Source organism: Serinus canaria, chromosome 6 (genome assembly GCF_022539315.1).
Source record: "Serinus canaria isolate serCan28SL12 chromosome 6, serCan2020, whole genome shotgun sequence".
NCBI lineage: Eukaryota > Metazoa > Chordata > Aves > Passeriformes > Fringillidae > Serinus > Serinus canaria.
The window spans coordinates 12,820,427-12,841,369 of record NC_066320.1 but is presented as its reverse complement, the minus strand read 5'-3'; the positions used below and the strand labels follow the sequence as shown (position 1 = coordinate 12,841,369).

Sequence of the window (20,943 nt, the reverse complement as noted above, 5' to 3'; positions counted from 1 at the left end):
TTAACATCTTAAAAATACATATTTCCAGTGTAATTTCAACCTGTATATTCTAAAGTTTTAAACTGAAATAAAATTTTATCTACCTTGGTCATTACAAGAAGACAGACTAGGTCCCTGCCAATACCACAGTGAAGTATAGATTTTCCTACACTTCTTATAAATCCAGGGGATTGTATTCTTAAATTCTAATTTTTAAATTCTTCCTCTGCTTCCCCATGAGTAACCTTACTTTTGAAAACACACTTGAGGGGATCTGGCTGAGGTTGTTTCTGTTTTTAACTAGGTGGTTAATATGTGACTCATAAATTTGGGTTTTTCTTCATATTTTTTACTTTGTAAAATTTGATACCATTGAACTTCTTTTGGCTTGTGTTTATCTTTGAAAAAAAGGGTGTAGAAATGTCTATGTCTCTGAACAAGAGGAACTGAAATATTAAGATTCAACTCTGGCTTTCTTATCATTAGTCTTATTCAGTTTTCACATCAGTGGAAGAACTTCCATTTGCTAAATTTTCATAGGATCAGGCTCAGTGATCCCCAATCCTCTTTCAGACTTAGCTGTAATATTCCTCTGGGATGGAGGTGATCACACTCCTGTTATTTGTGTGGCCATCATATAATTTCACATGTAAAGTATGAAATGCTGTCCCTATTTACACAGACACTGGTTCTAGAGAGAAGTGCCTACACTGTACACACCTCTATGGCAAAAAACTACATACCATTTAAAAGAGACATCTGAAATATTTTTTTTATAAAATTATTTCCTTAGCAAAGCTATACATAATGAAGTTCCTGCAGACTCCTCAGCCACTACTGATTTCTAAGCCAGCACCACCACCTGCTGGTTACAGGGAGTTTCAAGGCCCAGTGCTGTTTTTCTGTCTTCAAATCCATGCATGGATACAGTGCAGTATTTCTCAGCTGTTCTTATACATAGAAATGCAGTTTAACAATACTCTATTAGCTGAATTATGGCTTTCATAAAAGCAGGCAATGTTAACAAAGAAATTGTTTTATGCAAAGTACTGTAAGTCACAGGGTAAACATTAAAATTAATCAAATAGATTGAACCTGTTGTAATAAAAGGCTATTGTCACACAGACAGGTTTTATTGCTTACAGATACACAGTTAAATACTCTTTATAACACTAAGAAATTAGTATTTTTTTTCCTAAGTGATCCCCACTTTAGTGTATTCCACAAAGTACTTCATTCTTGTGAAGCTTTTTTCTTGCTCTGAACAAATGCATCTAAAAAAACCAATACCACCTGTTAAATCTATCAATATAAAAACAACCAAGATATAAATAACTAAGATTAAGTCTACGAAACAATAGCAAAATTAGTAGATAGCAAAAATTGAGATGCAATACAATCAATGTCTATGGAAATTTAGGGAGTATAGTACATAATTTCTAGGTAAATATTGGCAAAAAAGAAGAGGAAGTAAAACAGCACAATAATAACAAAAAACTCCAAAACTCATATCTCTGCAAAAAGCTCAAAGCAGATTGGCCAAAATTGATTGCTATGGGAAGCAAGGGCTGGCAATCCACCCCGTATGGGTAGAAAACAAAGCATAAGCTAAGAAATCTAATGGTTACAACTAATAGCAATGGTACTAACACCATCATTTTGATTTCTCATAGAAGGACTACTCAAAATGATGGAGATATATATATATATATATAGAGCAAGGATTATATTTTTCAAACACAACTTGAATAGGCTCAGAATACCTCCATATAGAATAAAAAATTACTGCAAGAATTATCTCATATAATTTACCTATTACAAAAAAAGAAAAACTACTGATAAGATTGAAATTTCTGCAGCAACTATGGTTCAGCTCTTTTGAAATATTGTGAGAGAGGAAAGCATGCCATCTCACATTCACTTCATGTAAGACCACCTATAATGGCATAAAATTACATAGGCTTGCAACAGAGAAAAAAAAGCAAGTAATACTGAATCTACCCAACTCATCTGATATCCATGTTAAAAAAAAATAATTCTATATGTTTTGTCCTTTTAGTTTTTACTTTGATACTAAAGCTACAGAGAGATGCCAACCTTGTTTAGTTCATGAAAAGGATCAGACAGATCACAACCCGTGATGAGGAACTGCTTTAGAAAGAAAATTTCATCAAACCCAACTGCATTGTGCTTGGTACTTCTGCATTCATTAAGCAAACCTTGATGAGAATATGGGCATTGCCAAAGAAAGAGAAGGAGCTCAACAGAGCACCCTCACTGTTCTCACACAGTGCAATGAATCGAGAGGAGAGGAAAAAAGGCAATGGAGAATTTTGGACAGGATTGTCAAGGTGTTGAATTAGCAGGTTAGTTAGTTGTGTCCTATAGAACACTTGGTGTGCTCTGCACAAAAATCACCTAAACACTAAGAGTATAAAATTAAATACAGGTGACATCCCTTTTCAAAGTAGGTAGCATGATAAGGAACTCTGACTGATAAAATTAAAAAAAAAAAAGGCAAGATGATTCTGCAGGAAACCAGAGAACTGCCAGGATTTCTGTTGTATTATCACACCAACTTCACAATAAACTCCACAATCACCTGGAGCTGAGGAACTCTCTCCAACAAAGAAACAACTGATGTATAAAATTTCATAAGATTTACAAGTCAGTTACTACCTTAAAAGAAACTATATCAAACACAAATGCCACAGGATGCCAATATATTTGGAAATACTGTTGCTGCCAGATGTTTTGAGAGTCAGATACTGAAAGCATCCAGAAATCCTATGCTCAGGGGACACTGACAGCTGTCAAGAAAGTCATCTTCCAAAATCAAATTGCTTGGAGCTCTACCTCTGAGGGTTTTGTTTTGTCCTGTTTGAGGAGAAGGAAGAGGGCACACAAAAGACTGATATGCTAAGGGCAGGTTCAAACCAAACGCGTACTTTGACATATTTTATGTTCCTCATGGGCAGAACTCAAGGACACTGCTGGGGAAATCTGTGAGGCCCAAGGGACAATTTCAGGATGTTTCCTGAGGAGCATGTGGCTCTTGAGTATTGAGGCAGAATATATTCATATATATGAGGCAGAATACATACAAACCTGATTCTGGAAGGCTCTCAAGCTACAACTTTAAATGCAAAACTAGAATTTTGCTGTTCAGCAGCAGAAGTACCAGTAACACTATAGATGAATGAGCTGTAGCATTCAAAGACTCAGTCAGCCAATCAAAAAGACCTTTTAAGTTTGATCAGCCACTAGACATGCCAACACTAGAAATCCTGAATCCAAAAACAGAGTAGCCACTTTCATTGAAGTAGGAGATAGTATTTTCAGGGATTATTCAGAAGAAACAGAAAGACAAAGTTCTCCACAGATCACGCTCTAATGAAAACTACATGTGGTAGTGGAAACAGTGGAGATCTGAAACAAAAATTTAACTAATCCTATACTTGAAAGAGGCGAATTCAGGTGTAGGGAGTTCTAAGAGTGCCATAACCTTTATGATAATGGCATACTGAAGTGCAGATAGAGAAGAGAATTCATACTTCATAAATTACCATGCAGGAAGATCTGGTGTCAGCAAGTTAGAAGAACATCAATCCCTGCTCTTACAGAATTTCACACTGAAGGAAGATGAGTCAAGTCCAGTCTATGTGACTGGATCTTTGGCTTGTCTTCCCTGCCACTGCAAATTGTTTGCTCATCTACTCCTCTTCCAAACATAACCAAGGGCTTCTGCTGAGTCATGGAACTCTCTGCAGTGTAAGATGCCTGCACGCTGGACTCCTTGTAAGGAAGGATCCTGTCAAGTAGTGAGGATCACATTACTGACTCCAGGCTCTGCAATCTTTGCACCATGATTATCATTACAAGATCTCTGCTGAGACTGACATCTGTCCCAGCCTTACTGTCTTCTCATATTTCTCCTGTGTCTGAATGAAGAATTAAGTAAGGTATATCTTGTTACTCAGGGCAGGGAGACTCTTGAACACAAGTAGCCAAAGTATATTTAATTAAATTCTTCATATATGTATTTATCTTTCTATTTATTTATTTTTCCTTGAGTAACTTTCCTGTAGAACACAAGTTTTGGTGGGAAAAAAAATCCATCTTTTAAGAACTATCGAAAAATTAAGATCTTTCAAAAAAAAAAAAAGAAAACTGATTGAAATGAAAACTGATGTAATTCTCTGCAAAATTTTGTTCCTAAAATGAAACAAAAATTACACTTTCATGTCTCAATTTTCCCAAAACATAATTTGTCAAAAATTAAAATTTAACGTCAGTAGAACCCAAAATGTGCAACCCCACAAAACAGGGTAAATACTTTTTTCTGTAGAACACCAAAAGCAGTTATTAGCATCCAAGAGTTTGCAAACTATGTTTTACTCATTGCAAAGTTTATTGGATTTGTTAAGAACCAAGTAAAAACAGTGCTTCTTGTCAAAATCAAGCTACAAGAATTGTTAGGAGTCCATTACTGATGAGAAATATTAGCATGTCATCTGAATATTTGGGAAACACGTCCCATATGCTGGAAAGGATAGCATGCAGAGGAAGCCAGAAAAGTACACCCTGTTCTATTCAGCAGTGCATCTCACTTTTCCTCATCCTTCTGCTGTCCCATCATGTCAATGATAGTCATTTTCATACCCTGCAATTCTAAATAAATACTGTATCACTCCATTGCTGCCGCCCATCTTGTGATTGACTGATCACAGAGAACCTGGCAGTCCTTGCATGTTCTGGTAGATCAGGAATAATTCTAATAGAGCTAAAGCATGAGTACAAGGAAATAAATAACCTTTGGACAAATGCCTGCTAATGACATATGCTATCAGTTTGCACCTATGGATTTACCACATTACTGCTCATGGAACAGGAATAAGCATCATCTCTACATTAGGCTCAAAACTTGCAATTGTTTTTATTCTCTTCAAGGAGAATCTTTGCCCTATCAGCCAATAAAACTTTACCAGCTAAGCAAATATTTACCTTGACTTATAAATTACTGTCCACGTGTCAAGCTGCTATTTTTACTTAATGACCAATCCCACATGGGATCATCTAAGTATGGCAGAAGCAGGGCTAATCTTAGACTAAACTATGTCCATTGTTTGATGGCACACCTGACGGTTCCTTCTGGCCAGAGTTTGCTCAAAAACAGAGCCTCCATGTCCTGCTGCCAGCCTTCCTCCAAAGCACAGGGTGATGTACAGCCTCTCTCCATACTGTCAGACACGCTGTGCCAGGGAACATCTAGCACCATGGAGTGAGAGTGAAGATAATGTCAGGAACATGGGAATGGAGAAGGAACATGTGTAGTTCAGGGAAAATCTTCTATGCAAGAATGAACAAAGGAAATTGCATGACAAAGATCAAAGATGCCATAATGAATTTTTGGTTTTCCTTCAGCAGTTCTTCATAGCATACAAGGTCTGCATTCCAATTAAAGTTCAGAAGTAACTGAAACTTCAGGATATTTTAAAAATATGGCAGCAGAGATACTTCTCTGCTGATGCAGATAAACTCAAGTTACTCCTGCTCTCATATAATACCCTTTCTAAACCTCTCTAAATTACACAGCACCAAGGCAGTCATGGTAATCTCCCCACACCTTCTTTCTGTCTTGTACCCCATTTCACTCTCCTCTCATTCTTGCTGTGCATCTGTATTCTTAAGCGAAGATCAGAAAATCTGAAAACTGGCCTCTGAAGGGGAATAACTATGTCAAAACAACATTCAGGCTTTTATGTAGGACTTCAGAATGTAGATCTCAAAGCACTTCTCGGCACAAAATGTAACATAGTATAATAGATTGAGAATACAGTATTTTCATTTTCTGAAGGGAAGAACTATAGTGACGTAGTAAGTCAGTGGCACAATCAATATTAGGATCTTTGCCTTGCAGCACTTTTCTTTCCCATTTGCCTAGGTAAAATTTTCCAGTCAAACTAAAATGCACACAGAAATGTTCGACCAGATAACACCAGACACATCTTACATACTAATAAAGCTTTCTCCATCTTTCCTTTTGAGAGTGATTCTACTGTGCTAACAAGACCTGATCAGTATCAGTGAAGCATATCTCTGTGAAATAGCACATATTATGCTCCTTAAAATCTTTGATAATAAGTGAATCACAGAATTACAGCATTCAATATTAAGTAAAGTACCATAAGGAAAGATATATCATAGTATTATTAAAAAATGCTAAAAGAAGTTGGTGAATAGTCTGAAGCAGTGAAAGGATGGGAAAGGACTGAACTTTAATCTATTTCAAAGTATATTATCAACACAGTTTAGAATTTACATACTGAAAATAAGGTATTTATGATTTCTTTTAAAAAAATTAAAAATTTTCCTCATATGTTCTGTCCAACCCCCTCCTGTCTACTATAACCCAAATCAAAGCAACAGTACAGCATGGGCACTTGTCTTGTGGCACTTCAAGAACCTCATATGGAGTTATATGACAACAATCTCCTCTTTTCATGCAGAACATAAATAATTCACGAGGTTGTATTTCCTGGCATACACAAATACTTCAGAAAGTTCTAGGTACTCAGTAGAAAATACAAAGACCCAGAAAAACTGTCTTTTAAGTTGCTTCTGACTTTCAGGCTGGGGGCTGGTCCACTCTGCTGGACCCACACTGACCTTGATAAAATCTGAAGATCTCTTGTTCTAATTCAAGAGATTTTCCTAGCCCAGGTAAGAAATAGGTTGGTAGCCCCTGCTTTCAGTTCTAGAAGTATGGAACTTGTATTAGTCATTCATTAGTGACTACTAATGTCACTGCAAACCTGATTAAAGGTATGTGCATATTAAATATCCTAGGAGTCTCATGGAATAATCAGATGATGGATCCACTGTGTTTGATGTTTTCCATGTTTTCTCCTGTTTTTATATCAAAATGCATCAAAAGAAAAAACACTGCCATACATAAAGCAAAGGCTTTCATTCTAGGGGTTTTATACTAAACTGTATTCCACTTCATATGTAGAAACAATATTGTGGTCTGTTGTATGCTTCTATGAGCACCTCCTTCTATTTACTACAATACCTTCAGATTACATAAAATGTGTAAGATATAAGCCAGAAGATTTCTTTTTCTCTCAGTCTGAAGAGAAATATTCCAAATCAGTGAACATGTTTTTTCCTTGAATTATAAAAGGAGACAAAGAATAAGGATATAAGAAAATCAATTAGAACAAGAGTATGACCTGTACAGGATTACATAGAAAATTTTTTTTTAGTTTTGAAGTAATTGGAAAAGAACATGAATTACCTATCAAGGTGTCTCTGTGATTAGCATGAGCTGATAGTTTTCTGCTGTTGTTTCAATATTAATTTGAGACCTTGCCCAATAACATCCACACAAACTAGCTAGGAGTCAAAATGGCAATCAATTTGGGGGACCTATCCTGAAAAATGGTACTAACAACTTCCCAGCATCAATGAGCTTCTCAATTCTACAGCTGTTTTAAAAAGCTTCCTCCCTAAGGCACATTTAGAAGTAAATTAAATGCAACTTTGACTTAATTAACGTTTTAAATGATAATGAATACAATGTAGATTCATAGAAGGCATTTACATTGCGTTATAAAACTGATAAAAATTTAATAACTCTTTGTTAATAAGTTATGTCTCTCCAGACCCATAAAGCCTAAGGCAGTCAATGCCGTAGTCTAGGGTCTAATCCAGGTTCCTAATGCAGGTGGGATAAGGAGGCAGGAGACTGACTTGACACTTGACATTTGCTCTAAGCCTGCTCTGGATCAAGCCACTGCTTGTTCATAAATACTTTACTTCATATAGTAAAGGTCAGAATTTGGGCTCAAGGCAGGGCTATGACAGAAATGCTCAAGCTGAAACAGAGCCAGCTCTGGCATCTGTCGCTTGAAATAGCTGGAAAGCAGCAGAGAAGGAGACCTAACTGGCCAGCATCTGTCCCACACCAAGGAGGTAACAGAAGAATCTGCTGCCTGGTGGTAAGAAACTGTCATGGTGAGTTTCGTGACAACCAGCCACACTCAGGAACTAAAAATGCAAACATAATTTCCATGTCACCTTGCATAAGGCCCTCTGCTAAATTCACTCCACAGGATGCAGACAGCATCTTTCCTGGCTCGTACCCATAAAAGCAAGCAGCTCACCAGTCCCTTCCTGTGACCCAGGCAAGAATCACTACTCAATAGAAAGGCCTAAAGAAATTAAAAGCAGACTTTTTGATCTTTCCTTCCCCCACTATCCCAATTTTTCAAAGGTTTCATTGCTAAACTTAGCAGTGCCTCCAACCCATGATGATGTGAGAGTTCATCTCCTTGTTACAGACATCACAAATTGGGCAGAGCTTACTCTCATCAGCATAAGAGTATGTGCTGCATCACAAAACTCACCTGGAACAGCACATGCCTTATTATTTATATTACCTAGAAATAGAGCCAGGTTGTCTCATTTTCACCATTCTACCTTCTGAAAACAGCTTAGTTTGGAGGGATTGTTCTGAGGTTTTTTCCTACCTCTCAGTATTCACCTATATGTTCATACTATGCCCAAAAGTAGCTTAAATAATTTAGCAGCACTCAGGTTCTGTTAAAGTATAGAAAAATAAAAGGGATTCATTTGTTTGTCTCAGAGCATAACTACACAGTTGAAGTCACCTATTGCAAAATCCCAACTGTTTCATGTCATTTTTCCCCTTTTGCAATTAATGTTTTCTCTTCCATGTTTGAAGAGGAAAGACAGAAGTCACAGTGCACTCATATGTGTGAAGAAAGTGATGCAATAGATTCTTGGAGTCTCATGAGGCCATATAGCAGCCCATTCTGATCACTGCTGCTATCTCATTGTTACCAACACAGAGCCAAGTACAGCTGGATCAAGGAGGGGACCACCTCCTTGAGGAGGGCTGGACATCAGGAAGGCAGGAAAGGCACACAAACGTTTGGCTCAGTGAAACTACTGCTCCAGCAAGCAGTTCTTGAATGCTAGTTAAAACTGGGATTGCATTTATAGAGTCAATTCATCCCATCTTCTTTAGTGGAAACACCTGAATGCATCTTTGGTTTTATGGGCTTAAAAACCCCACTGTCCAGTTTTAGCAATACCAGCTTTCTCAACAGTGGTTCATTCTCAGAGGATGGCTAAGGAAGGTGATTCCCCTCATTCTCCAGTAGCAACTGTTAAGATGTATGTGCTTGAATTCTTTTTCAGTTGTACTGGACTTGTGTCTTAAATGAGTTCTCTAAAATAGTGTCACTTCTTACAAACTGGCAACTAAAATAAACATAGGTACCCATTTTTAAATTATTTCCAGTATTTTGAAAGGGGAAATATAGTCTTGTACAGGTATTTTGAAGAAACATCAGGATTATAATGCTGAATGCATGGAAACAAATCTAACTGAAGTAAAAATCTGTCACTCTAAAAGGACAATATCTGGAACTGGTTTTACATAAATCAGTATTTCATCACCGTCCCATCACCAGTTATAGTTTCAGCATGGTTTACCAACCTTGGTACCCAAATGTTCACCTAACCTTGCAGAATATGATTTTAGGTTCTTTGAGAAAGATTCAGCAACTAACTTGTTTGTACAGAATAAAACACATGCTGACACTAGAAGATTATATGGTATATATGGCTTTAAACTTGGTCTGGCACACAGGCAGATACATGCTTTACTTCTTTCAAAAGTTACACTTTTTCCAACTTTTCTTAGCATGGTCTTTCCATGTAAGATGTCTAAGAGTCTGGGCTGAACCCTGAATCCAAAAATGTAGAAATAACTATTCTTTTCTTTTGTCTCCAGATATCCTTTATACTCACCAAAACAAAAGTCTTCCCATAAAGTTTCCCAGAACTACCAGAGCATGCCAAAGCATGTTTTCTTACAAGTTCAATTAGATATGTCTGGGCCTAATATCAAGAATATCCTTGAAAATTTAGATTCCCCTGGCAGTGGGTGCAGCAACAACTTTAGGAAAGGTTTCCTTTAGGAACATGAACTTTTCATGTTCCTGAGAAGCACAGCCATATGGTGATGGAGAAACACAGAAAATAAATGGTTCAGGTTAAGATTCTGTCTGTATCAATTAATCATTTGAATGGCACCCCCCAAGACTTGGCACAGACCTAAGCAGAAACATCACACTTGCTAACAACTTAATTTCATTGCATAAACCACCCCAGGTTTTTCAGTGGCTAACTGCCTCTCTTCACTCCAACTGACTTGAGTCTGCAATGCAAAATATTTGGATCATTTGCTATCCATGTAGCAATCTACAAAATACAGCTAAACCTGTAAAAATGTAGATACAAAAAAAAACCCTCTAAAATTCTCTTTCTTTAAATTTAGAAAAACTCAGTATATTTTTCCATAAAACAGCCTATAAACTCAAAAGCTCTTTTAATGTAACTATTCCTAATCAAAATACCAATTTTCATTTGCTGAAAGTAGAAACAACAATATAATAACAGAGACACTCATTCACAGTGGAAAATACACTGCAAGTGTTACTTTCTCTGCAGATTATACAATTATAAGATTAAATCCTGTTTACACCACTGAATATGCAAACTGATCTCTTTTACTCAACATCCGATTTTCAGAAACAGCACTAATTCTTACAAAAACCACTCATTGTTTCAAGAAGCTCCATACAATGGTCTGTGATTTTATTTACCTTGGGAAAAAAAGCCCACTTTTATAATTAGAAGTTAAAAAAAAAAGAGAGAAAGAAAGAAGTACATTAAGCAATTGTAGAAGCAGACCAACTCAACTGGGGCACCACGACCAAAGCAAGCCCTGTAATAGTATAATGACCTTTAATGAGTGTCTGGGGAAACAATACAGTCGTAGCATAAAAGACAAAGGGCAAAACCCATCATGGCTCCACTGACACTAATTTAAAATGATTTTCAGAACAACTAAAGAATGTAAGAGAGGTAATCTGATCCACCAATCTGACCTCACTTTGATTCTGGGGCCCTGCTGCTGCCATTTCTAATTGTCAAACACTCTACATTTCACATCTGCTCATATTTAATGAAAAGCTGACTCTCCCCACCATTCTCTGAGCTAACTAGCTCTGTCAAGATGGGCATCGTCCGACCCCTCTGCACTGCAAAGAAAACACACTGATTTCTATTGAAGCCCTGCCAGTGCAACGTTGCATGCATGTATATATTTTAATTGGAAAAGAAAGGCTTATGCTGCTTTGCAAGGAGTGTGAATTGGTATTGATTTTCGTACTTATTATTAACAGTCAAAGGTGACTAGGCTCACAAGGGGAAGACTGAGATCTCTTTTGATTTGATGGAGTGATGAAGGGGGGAAAAGGCCCATGAAGGATAGGATGCTAAAAATCCTCAAAGCTGTCAATATAACTTATCCTTCAAAATACAACATAGCTCTAACATGCTTCCCAAAAATCTCTGGCTTTTGTTGGAAATAATGCCAGTATTGTGGGGGGTTTCGGCTCAGCAGGCAACACAATCAAAAATGTTTACTTTATCTGCCTCTATAGAGCCTTAAGTGGACTTGAAAGCTATGGTAAACCTACAAATTAGTTTTTCTTTCCTTGCCAAACAGTGCTAATGGCAGAAATTTTACCCACTTGCAGGGGACATATTAATTTATCCTAATCTGGTTGCTGTTAACACCAGTGCCAGGACACAGCCCCAAACTCCCTGTACCAGTCTGTACTCTACAAACTCTACCTGGCACGGTGTTGCTGAGGCTGTTACACTGCACAATTGCCTGCAGCAATTCTCAATACAGGAAAGTTTCTTGTTTGCTTTTCTTAACAAAGGATGCTTTACTACATTTTACCCTGATAAAGTTCTCGTTAAAGGATAAAACCTCCCATGATTTAGATGAGGACTTAAAACTAGGAACCATCCACCTTATGGTGCAAGCAAGTGGATAGCTAGGATGTTCAGAGTGCTTATACACAGAGAGAGATGATTTTTGGTAAAATCTCCAAGAAATCCTATGAGAATATTTTTAATTAACATGGTCTTCAGGCAAAAGAAATGTAACAATTATAGAATTTTTATATTTGTGACTGGAAAAATAGTTCATAAGTCAAAATAGTTAAAGCAAAATAATTCACCACTTCGGCTACATATGATACCAAAAGATAACCAGGTACATAATCTAAATTCTACATTAGAGTCTTCATAGCAGAAGGCACTTTTTTCCAAAATGACTTGCCTTGGAAAATGGACATGCTTTCTGACCAAAACTCCAATCTACTCTCATAGCGGTAGCTGAATAATTTTATAGCTTTCCTTTGCCATTTGGGTAGGGAAAGGAAAACAGCTCCTGTCCCAAGACATAGTTTTTCCTGTTAAGAATGACTAAAGAGGACAAGAAAATGAAACAAACAAACACACAAAAAGCCATTTAACAGTCTTCCTCAGTTAATGACATCACACTGATAATCCAAGTTTTGGAATCCCTACAGCTTGTCTGAAGAATTAATGGCCATGCAGAATTTTTCTAGGTTCTCTGTCTTTTCCCTCTAAACTTTGATCTTTCTAAAGAGGTTTCAGGGCACATCCCAGAATGTTACTGTCCTGTGGAACAGACTCTACATTTAATTTCAAAACATTTGTACCAGGGATTTGCACCAGCCTAGTTTTTCTAAAAAGGTGTTACAAAAAGTATAACCGATTTTACAAAAAGTACAAACATTTCTCTGGCTTCAGTATTAGATGGAAGATCTTGCTTTACTGAGAATGAAGAGTTACAAACAAAACTAAAGGCAAAAGTAGCAGCATACAGTAGAATTCCAGCTACTACGTTGTATCCTGTGTATTTATTCACTGCCCAATGTATGGTGCTCTAGTGCCAGTATTATTAAACCTACCCACTTGGCACCAGTCACAGATTTAGACACTGGTCTGGTCCTCCACCAAAGCACTTATTGCTTAATTAATGACAATTTGTATTGTATGAATTAAATACAAAAGAAGTCACCATACTGCACTACTAAGGTCCTGAAGGCTATTGCAAGAGGATGCTTCATAAAGAGCACATAAAGCAAAGTAATGATTTACATTCTTTTGCATTAAAAATAAAAACAGAAATATAAATACAGAGCTGTGATCAAATTTGGGGTTGATTTTTTGAAAAAAGCATCAGCCCAGTAAAAACTCACGGAACTACAATGCACGACACAAGACAGGGATGATACCACAGACACCACAAACATGGAACAGCATGTGTTGGTGTTAAAACTTACAGGCACGTAAACTGGTGGAGCAATCATTAACAGAGACAGAAGAAAGTGGGAAGGCTCTCTCAAGGGTGTCCATGTTACTATGTACACTGCCTGACATGCAAGAGCAGTCACGCTCAGAGCGTCCGCAATCAAAACAACATGCCAGTCTCATTCTCTTGTAGATGGACATCTTGGCTATAACCATGTGTTGGATGGGAGGAGAGGAAGAGCAGCAGGTTAATGGCAAGGTTATAGATATAACAAGGCAGCTGGAAGGTAATTTAAGGGATTTAATACAGGCCTTAGGTAATGTTAACAGTCTTGACCCAGGAAAAAAAAATGCAATGAGATTATTGATAACACTTTGGCTGTACATTAAAAGTAGGGCAAAAAATTAATTGCTCTTTATTTCTGTTCAGTCTTAGAAGGTGACCGCAGTCATGGGGAAAAATTACTGTTTACAGTCAAGTGTTTGGATCAAAATAGAACACAGTAAAAGCACAGAATAATAAGAATAAGCTTTTCCCTTGGCACAATTAATACCATTGGATTAAAATGAAAACAAAGGTGCTAGTCCATTAGATACTTTGGCCTATCCTGTTTCCTGTAAAAATCAGAGATTTCTTCATATATAAATATATATATGTATGTATACACACACAGAAACACACATACACATATATTCTTACATACACACACTCATACACACTTATACATACACACACATATATATATATAAATATATTTTTTCTTAAATGTATTATAATAATTTTTCTGTATCAAACTGTGCCAAGGAACACCTTTACTGCAATTAATTATACATTGATAAAGAATTACAAGATATTAATAAAAATTTCCAAAAAATAAATTTTGCTTACAGTTTATCTTCGGGAATTCAAATTAACTCTTGACAGAATACCAAAATTTGCCCATATAAGAGACAAAACTAAAAATGGTAAATATGCTCGACATTAAGTTCAGTTCACAAATAAGGCATCACCAAAAGCACACAGAGCATTGGTCCACTGAAACATGCTGAGCCAATCATTGGCATGGTTTCTGCTCTGGATTCAAAAGTCAATCGAGAACCAAATAACGGAATGTAGAATTGGGGGTTACTTCCAAAAGAAATGCCAGGTCAGACAGAAAATCTTTATCTTTCAGTCATCTGAATGTCCTTGTTATGCATTTCTAGAAATATAGAGCATACTATTTTATAAATGCACGTATAATTACCATCCTGGAATTTTGCAAGTTATCTGAATCAGGTATGTTTACATCTCAAGGAATCCAAGGGCCATTTAGATTGTTTCACATGCTGCACTGAACCAACTTTTGGTAATGGTTTAGATTGAACTGACTCAATTATACTAAAAACAAAACAACACTGACAGGCAAAAACAAAACCTTAAAAGCAAATGCAGAAAAAAGGTAATGTTTCTCTGGCCTGTACCTTCAGTTTAGGATGACTTTTTTGCATTACGGTAATGACAATAAATTTAAAAGAATTTTTTTTTCCGGTTTCTTAATCCCACAGTCACCAGGAAAGAGGGATTGAAATCACTCAGATGGGTCAAGTCCTGTTCTAAGGCCTTGATGGCTTGCCATACAGTATACTTGTCAAGCAAGGGTAACATTATGATTGTGGAAAACAGGCATTGAGGGAGATGAATGAGTGATCTCTTCAGCAGCGACCCCATTCCTCTAAAACTTTGCTCACATGACTAATGCCATGTTCTTTCAGCATCCTAGTAGAGTTATCTTACAGCTGTTCAGAAATTCATCATGCAGCATCAGGCTTGTTCATTGCATAGTACATCATTCCTCAGAGCTTGGCTTTTAGTAAGAAGGTTTCCACTGCAGCTTTTGATGCATACACATTCAAACCACACAGAAAATTCAAAACAGCATTTTCCCATGATTTCCCTCTAACTCTTCCCAACACATTGTTTAAAGTTGAAAAGTTAGACAGCAAAAGAAAGGTGAAATAAATTACCAAAAGTGTGACAGTCTTTCCAGTATGCCTACTTTCTTATTTTTAAGTATATTAAAGAAAAATAAAGGGCATTTGTGAGACACACTGACAGCAGGTGAGGTTAAAAAAGCAGGCCCATTTTGCTGTAATTATAGCTGTTTTGAAGGACTTTTTCTACTCAAATGCTGTAGCAAAACACATTGCTCAGAAATTCCCAACTGCTACGTCATTGGTTAGTAACAGTCCCTGGTTTTCATTTAATTCTGGCCATATCTTGTCAACAATCAATAACGGGATAGGAGACATTTATGGAAATTCAAAAGAAATCATCCTTAAGGGCAAAGAAGGCTGGGAAGGAAAACTTTTTGTACCATTTTCATCAGACTTAAACCAATAAAGTTGGAAATTTAAGGCCTTCTCTTCAATAGGGGAAGGACATGATGGCATTTCTCAAAAGCAAGACCCTTCAGGGACTGTTTTTAACTCTTATTGTCAGTTGTTCTGGAGATCATGCATCATCTGAATATTTCACATCATTAACATGCAGGAAACAGGCCTGGACCTGGAAATATAAGCAGCAGAAAGGACTTGCCACAAGGGTTTTAACAAGTATATAAGCAACTGCATATCAGAGCAATAACTTTTGGAAAGAAAACATGCTGTTACTCTTCATTCCTTTTATACAGTCAGTTACATTCACACCAAATACAATATTAATTTCAAATAAAACAAAACACACATTATTAGTAGGGATGACTAGTGACAAGATCAAAGACAGCACAGAAATGATTTTAAATGGTTCAGCCACACACATACCATTTTCTAATAAAACTTCCATAAACATTAACAGAAAATGGGAATCATCAGAGAGACAGGGGGACCTTTAAGAACAGCCTCTGTGTGTGTTTAATTTATTTGACACCTGTAGAACCTGCATAAGAATCAACTTATTTCTACTCCTAGATGTGTTATAAATGTTGAGAAGAATTATAATTTGATAATGGTGAAAACGAAAGTTGGGACATAAAGAAAACCACTTTCCTATTTTCAATTGTATAATGAGTAGGAAAAAAAAGAGAAGACAGATCCTTGTACTTAATATGATGACAATCACACAACATTTGTAAAACTAATCAATAAAAATATCAGGGGAAGTTTTTATGGACATTAAGTTAAGACTGCTTAAATAATGAACTACTCATTAAGAGCAAAAGGAGAGCAACGTGTCTTTCAATTACTTATAAAGTGAATAAATACTTCTAGAAACTTTCAGATGCAGTTTTTCTCAAAAGGCAGTAGCCTTCCTTTCTATAAAAGAAAGAATAGCTCCCCAGATGTCTTCTCACAAAACCTCACTTTCGGATCTCAAAAAGTCAAAAAGTACAGTTAAAATGTGTAGATTGTCTGGATCTGAAGTGTTACTTAGAGTTCACAAACAGTAATGGGAAATATTTCCAGCTGCAAAAATAAGCAAAGGAAACTGCAGATTATTCTCTACCTAAAATGTCAAGGAACAGCTCCTTTATCTTTTTCTTTTCTTTTTTTTCTTTCTTTAAAGAAAGCAGAACAAAGTATTCCTTCTTCTCTCCTGATTTTTCGTAAACCCCGGGCTGTGCCCCATCCTGGTGCTGCTCCCGGCGCTTTTCCCTGGGCTCAGCGCAGCCAGGGTGGAGCTCCGAGGACATCTAGTGGATCTCTCTCAGGCAGCAGCTGCTCAGGAGCAGGAACGGGAGCCTTCCTGACCACCCAACGGTACAAAAAGGTATAAAAAGGTCCCAAGACACCTCAGAATTGAAATGCACAGTGTTATTTCAATTCGTCAATTTCTCATGATCCAAACTATCAGTGAAAAATCCTCAGCATTAAAGGCGACCAGGGCGGAGTGATGGCCGGCCAGCAATGCTGGTTAGCATCATGAGACTGACACACAGACAGGACTTCCCCAGCACAGTTTCAGTGTCCTGAAAAATACAGCAGCACACCTTAAACTGTTGGTGACAATTTATTCACCCTAACACAACAGGAAAATCTATCTCTCCATTATTTAATTTTTACTAGACAACTTCAAGACTAGCAAGTGAGCTTGTTCACTCTCTTGCAATTTTTGCCATCAATGACAACTGGTTACTTGTTTGCTCCAATTCACAAGGTGCTGTTCTGTGGCAAAACTGAAAAAAACAGCAGCAGGAGATCTGAGTGGACATCTTGCCCTATTTTAGTAGATATAAGAATGACTCACAGGTTTTGGTGTAATAGCACATATAGAGACCAATTCATTTTAATTTTCAAATCTGATCATGACCTTTCCTTCATTACCTTACAGAAGACTCTCAGCCAGTGTACTCTCAAAGCAAACTACATTTCTAAACAAACTTAAGCTATTGGGGAAATGGAAAAAAAACAAACCAAAACTACATGACCTTTTCTTTTCTAGTTCTTTGACAGCATGAACAACTCCTTTACTTATTTATTACCATTTCATATAATTTCTTTAGTTCAGAAAGGTCTCAACATAAGAACATATTTCAAATAAATACATCGCTTCAGATAAATCCAGATTACTTCTAGTGTTTTGCCTCAAAGTCAATAGGATTCACCATTTCATCCATAGAATTTATTTGTTTTACTGCTGATTCTTATCATGCTGACCAGTTTCACAATCTCCTTTTTCCTGCTGCTTCATCTTACTGCTGTGTCATTCTATTGGCTAAAAATAGATGTTTGAAGAAATTTCTGTTCTATCCTTTAATATTTTCTTCCACAACAGGATCTCAATCCTTCAGTGTAGTTTGCAGGCTCCACCATTAAATAAATAGTAAATAATGATAATCATAATGAAGGCCACTATAATTTCAAGAAGGCCAGAACTTTATCAAGAGCATAAATTATTCCTCAATTCTTTGCAAGGTCCTACAATGTGTAGAGCTGAGAGGGGGGAAACATCTCAATCCTGATTAAGACCTGAAGTGTTCCCACACAATAAATTCAGAATATCTGGTAAAATGTTGAAGTTTCATAGCCTCCTTACTTAGAATAGCTGCACCTACACAGTAAAGTTACAGCCTAAATCTGGCACAGCAAAGCTGCACTGCAGCTATGAGATACTTGATCCCCCTTGCTCTCTGAAAGAACAAGCCCACATAATCCCAACACTGCCCTATAACCAGTGCATTTCTTTGCAGCACTTGGATTTCTAAGGGGCAAATTCTTTCCATGTCCCAAATGCTGTATTTACCATGAGGGTACACACAAAGTGGCTGATGAGAGCCTTCATAGATCCTGAACATTTTCAAGTGGTATGACCTAGACTGACATGAAGTGGTCCATAAAGCTCATATTCTGTATATAATAATACTGTAAAGTTTACAGCTAAGGCCCTGGAAAGTCAGTGTGAGTCTACTTATGTAAGTAGAGTCAGATCCAGCAAGCTCAGGAAAATAATCACTGCAGCTTGTTTCCTGTTGAAGCTATCTCTGGGTTTATACAGTAAAACCCACACTTTTAATTTACTGTCTGGCTTTCTCCCATAACTCTTTTTTTTCTGTCATTAGGGAGAAAAAAGTTAGATAAGGATAGTAAAAGACTGCTGTGCTACTCTTTGTGTCAGCTGTGCAATGGAAAGGACAAAGTACTGAAAAACTAAACAGGGACCTGTCAACTGAATTGTATTTAACCAGGCAAAGAGTGCTATAGTGGCAATTACCTCAGCCTAACCAATATCCCTAAAAATTAATGAGATATCCCTAGAATAACTTCAAGGAAATGCTATTGCCAAGATCTAATTTTCATTTAGGGATAAAAAATAAGCTTGTGGGAAAAAAGGGGAAAATAGGTGGAAGAAGGGAAAACTGCTGTATTTTCTTCAACGTCACCCTAATCTCCATTGGTGTAAACGATGGGAAACTTGTGGGTATGACGTCACTGCTACATGCAACATAAATAAAGAAAAGAACCAAAATACTGAACGAAAATACTCTCTGCTAGAGAAAGACAGGTTGGACCGCACTCTGGGCTACAGGGAACCCATTTTTACTCACAATAGATCACTATCAGTGTGCAGTTAAAATATAGTAGGGGCCGTGTTCCAAGGCAGCAAGAGGAAAAATAAATCAAAAGTTTGTCAATTGTCATAGATTACAAGAAATTCCTTCAAACACATCAATGTACACATGATTTGTCCCCTCTGGGGTTCAACCCCCACCGTTCACAGCAAGCACTGTCACTGGAAAAAAATATATAGAGAATTAGACCATAGCTGTTGCACAAAATGAACGAAACAGGAGGAACAGGTCATCCAGTTTGGAGATTTCATCCCAACGTGGCAGCTTTTATACAAATATATACAGATATTTGGCCTCTTGCTGCAAAAACTACAGTTAAGTGGAATGGGAAAGAGATTGAAAACATTAAAAAAAAATTAACAATCTGCGAATAAAATTTCCACACAAGTATTTCTCTGAGCAATATGCCATTAGCATTTATGTGTTATTCAGGGAGTGGGATGGGTAAGGTGAAAGGGATGGCAAAGAAACTGCTAAAGGAAAGCAGGATTACATGAATTATCCTTGGCCTTGTAGAAATGTACTGATCTGCCCTGAAATATTAATATTTGGCCTAATGAGTTTGGACAAATGGCTATGTAGGTCAAACTCACGTTTAGACCCCAACAATACCCCAAGCTAACATTCAGAGAGTATCTAAACTGAAGTGCAACCTCAGATGCATTATTAAGGAATGTGAGTTAAGCATTATGGGAAACTGCATTAATTAGAGCCACCATAATTAAGTTTTCCTTTTCTTTCACATTTAATTCACCTGAATGTGTCAATATTTTTACATACAACCTTTCCTTTCATCTTCCATATTTTCCACATTTAGCTGCCTCTAGTTGCTATGCTGCTGGCTCATTAAAGCCTGTATTTGCCATATAGAACTATATGGATGCATGTGCATGCAGTGTCAAAAAGCAAATTGGCACAGTGATGTATTACATGTTGACATCACAGTTGACAGTTTTCTAACTCAACAGGGAGAAAGTTTTCTCAATTTGTGCTTTGCTTTGGTTAGGATTGCATTTTTAAGACCAATGATTTGTATCATTTATAGATGGATAACATATCTAAGTTTTTTCAAAAGTGATTAGTGATTTGAAAACTAAAACATTTTATGTGAATAACATTCTGCACTAAAGACTTACCTTAAAAACAAACCCAAACACAAAAGGCAGGTCCCATAAAAGGGATTTCAAAATTGTCAACAAAATTTGAGAAACAAAAATCACTAATTACTATTGAAATTTTTCTTTTTTTTTTTTTTCTGACTGACAACTCTTTAAAAGAAAAGCAATTGCCTTATTTCTAATACTTGTGAGCATGCTCCACATTGAAAGCTGTTCTCAGCTCTACTACAGGCTGCCTGCTGTCGTGGTATCTGTGACCCCTTGTGTGTCTAACAAACAGGAGGAGAGAGGGCAGACTGAGGAGAGGGGAGACAATGAAGGGGAAATTTAAGATGTTATTCTCACCATTATACTTCACCTGACTCAGAGGAAGATTCCTTAGTGCTCAGTGCACACTGCACCAGCTCTGAGAGCCACCTCCTTCTTCTGCCTCACTAACTCAATCAGTTGGTTCATCTGCCCAGCACCCTTTCATGTATTGGACTGATATGTGTGACCATGCCATTTGTAACCCTTCTGACTGCTACTTACAGAAACTGCTCCTCCTGCCTCTCCAGGGCCTCACT

The 20,943-nt window shown here is 37.1% G+C and overlaps 1 protein-coding gene across 7 annotated transcripts in view; it reads right to left on the bottom strand.

Moving 5' to 3' along the window:
* The window catches only part of KCNMA1 (potassium calcium-activated channel subfamily M alpha 1), a 407,920-nt gene that overhangs the window by 76,641 nt on the left and 310,336 nt on the right, over positions 1 to 20,943 (bottom strand). The window lies entirely within an intron of this gene.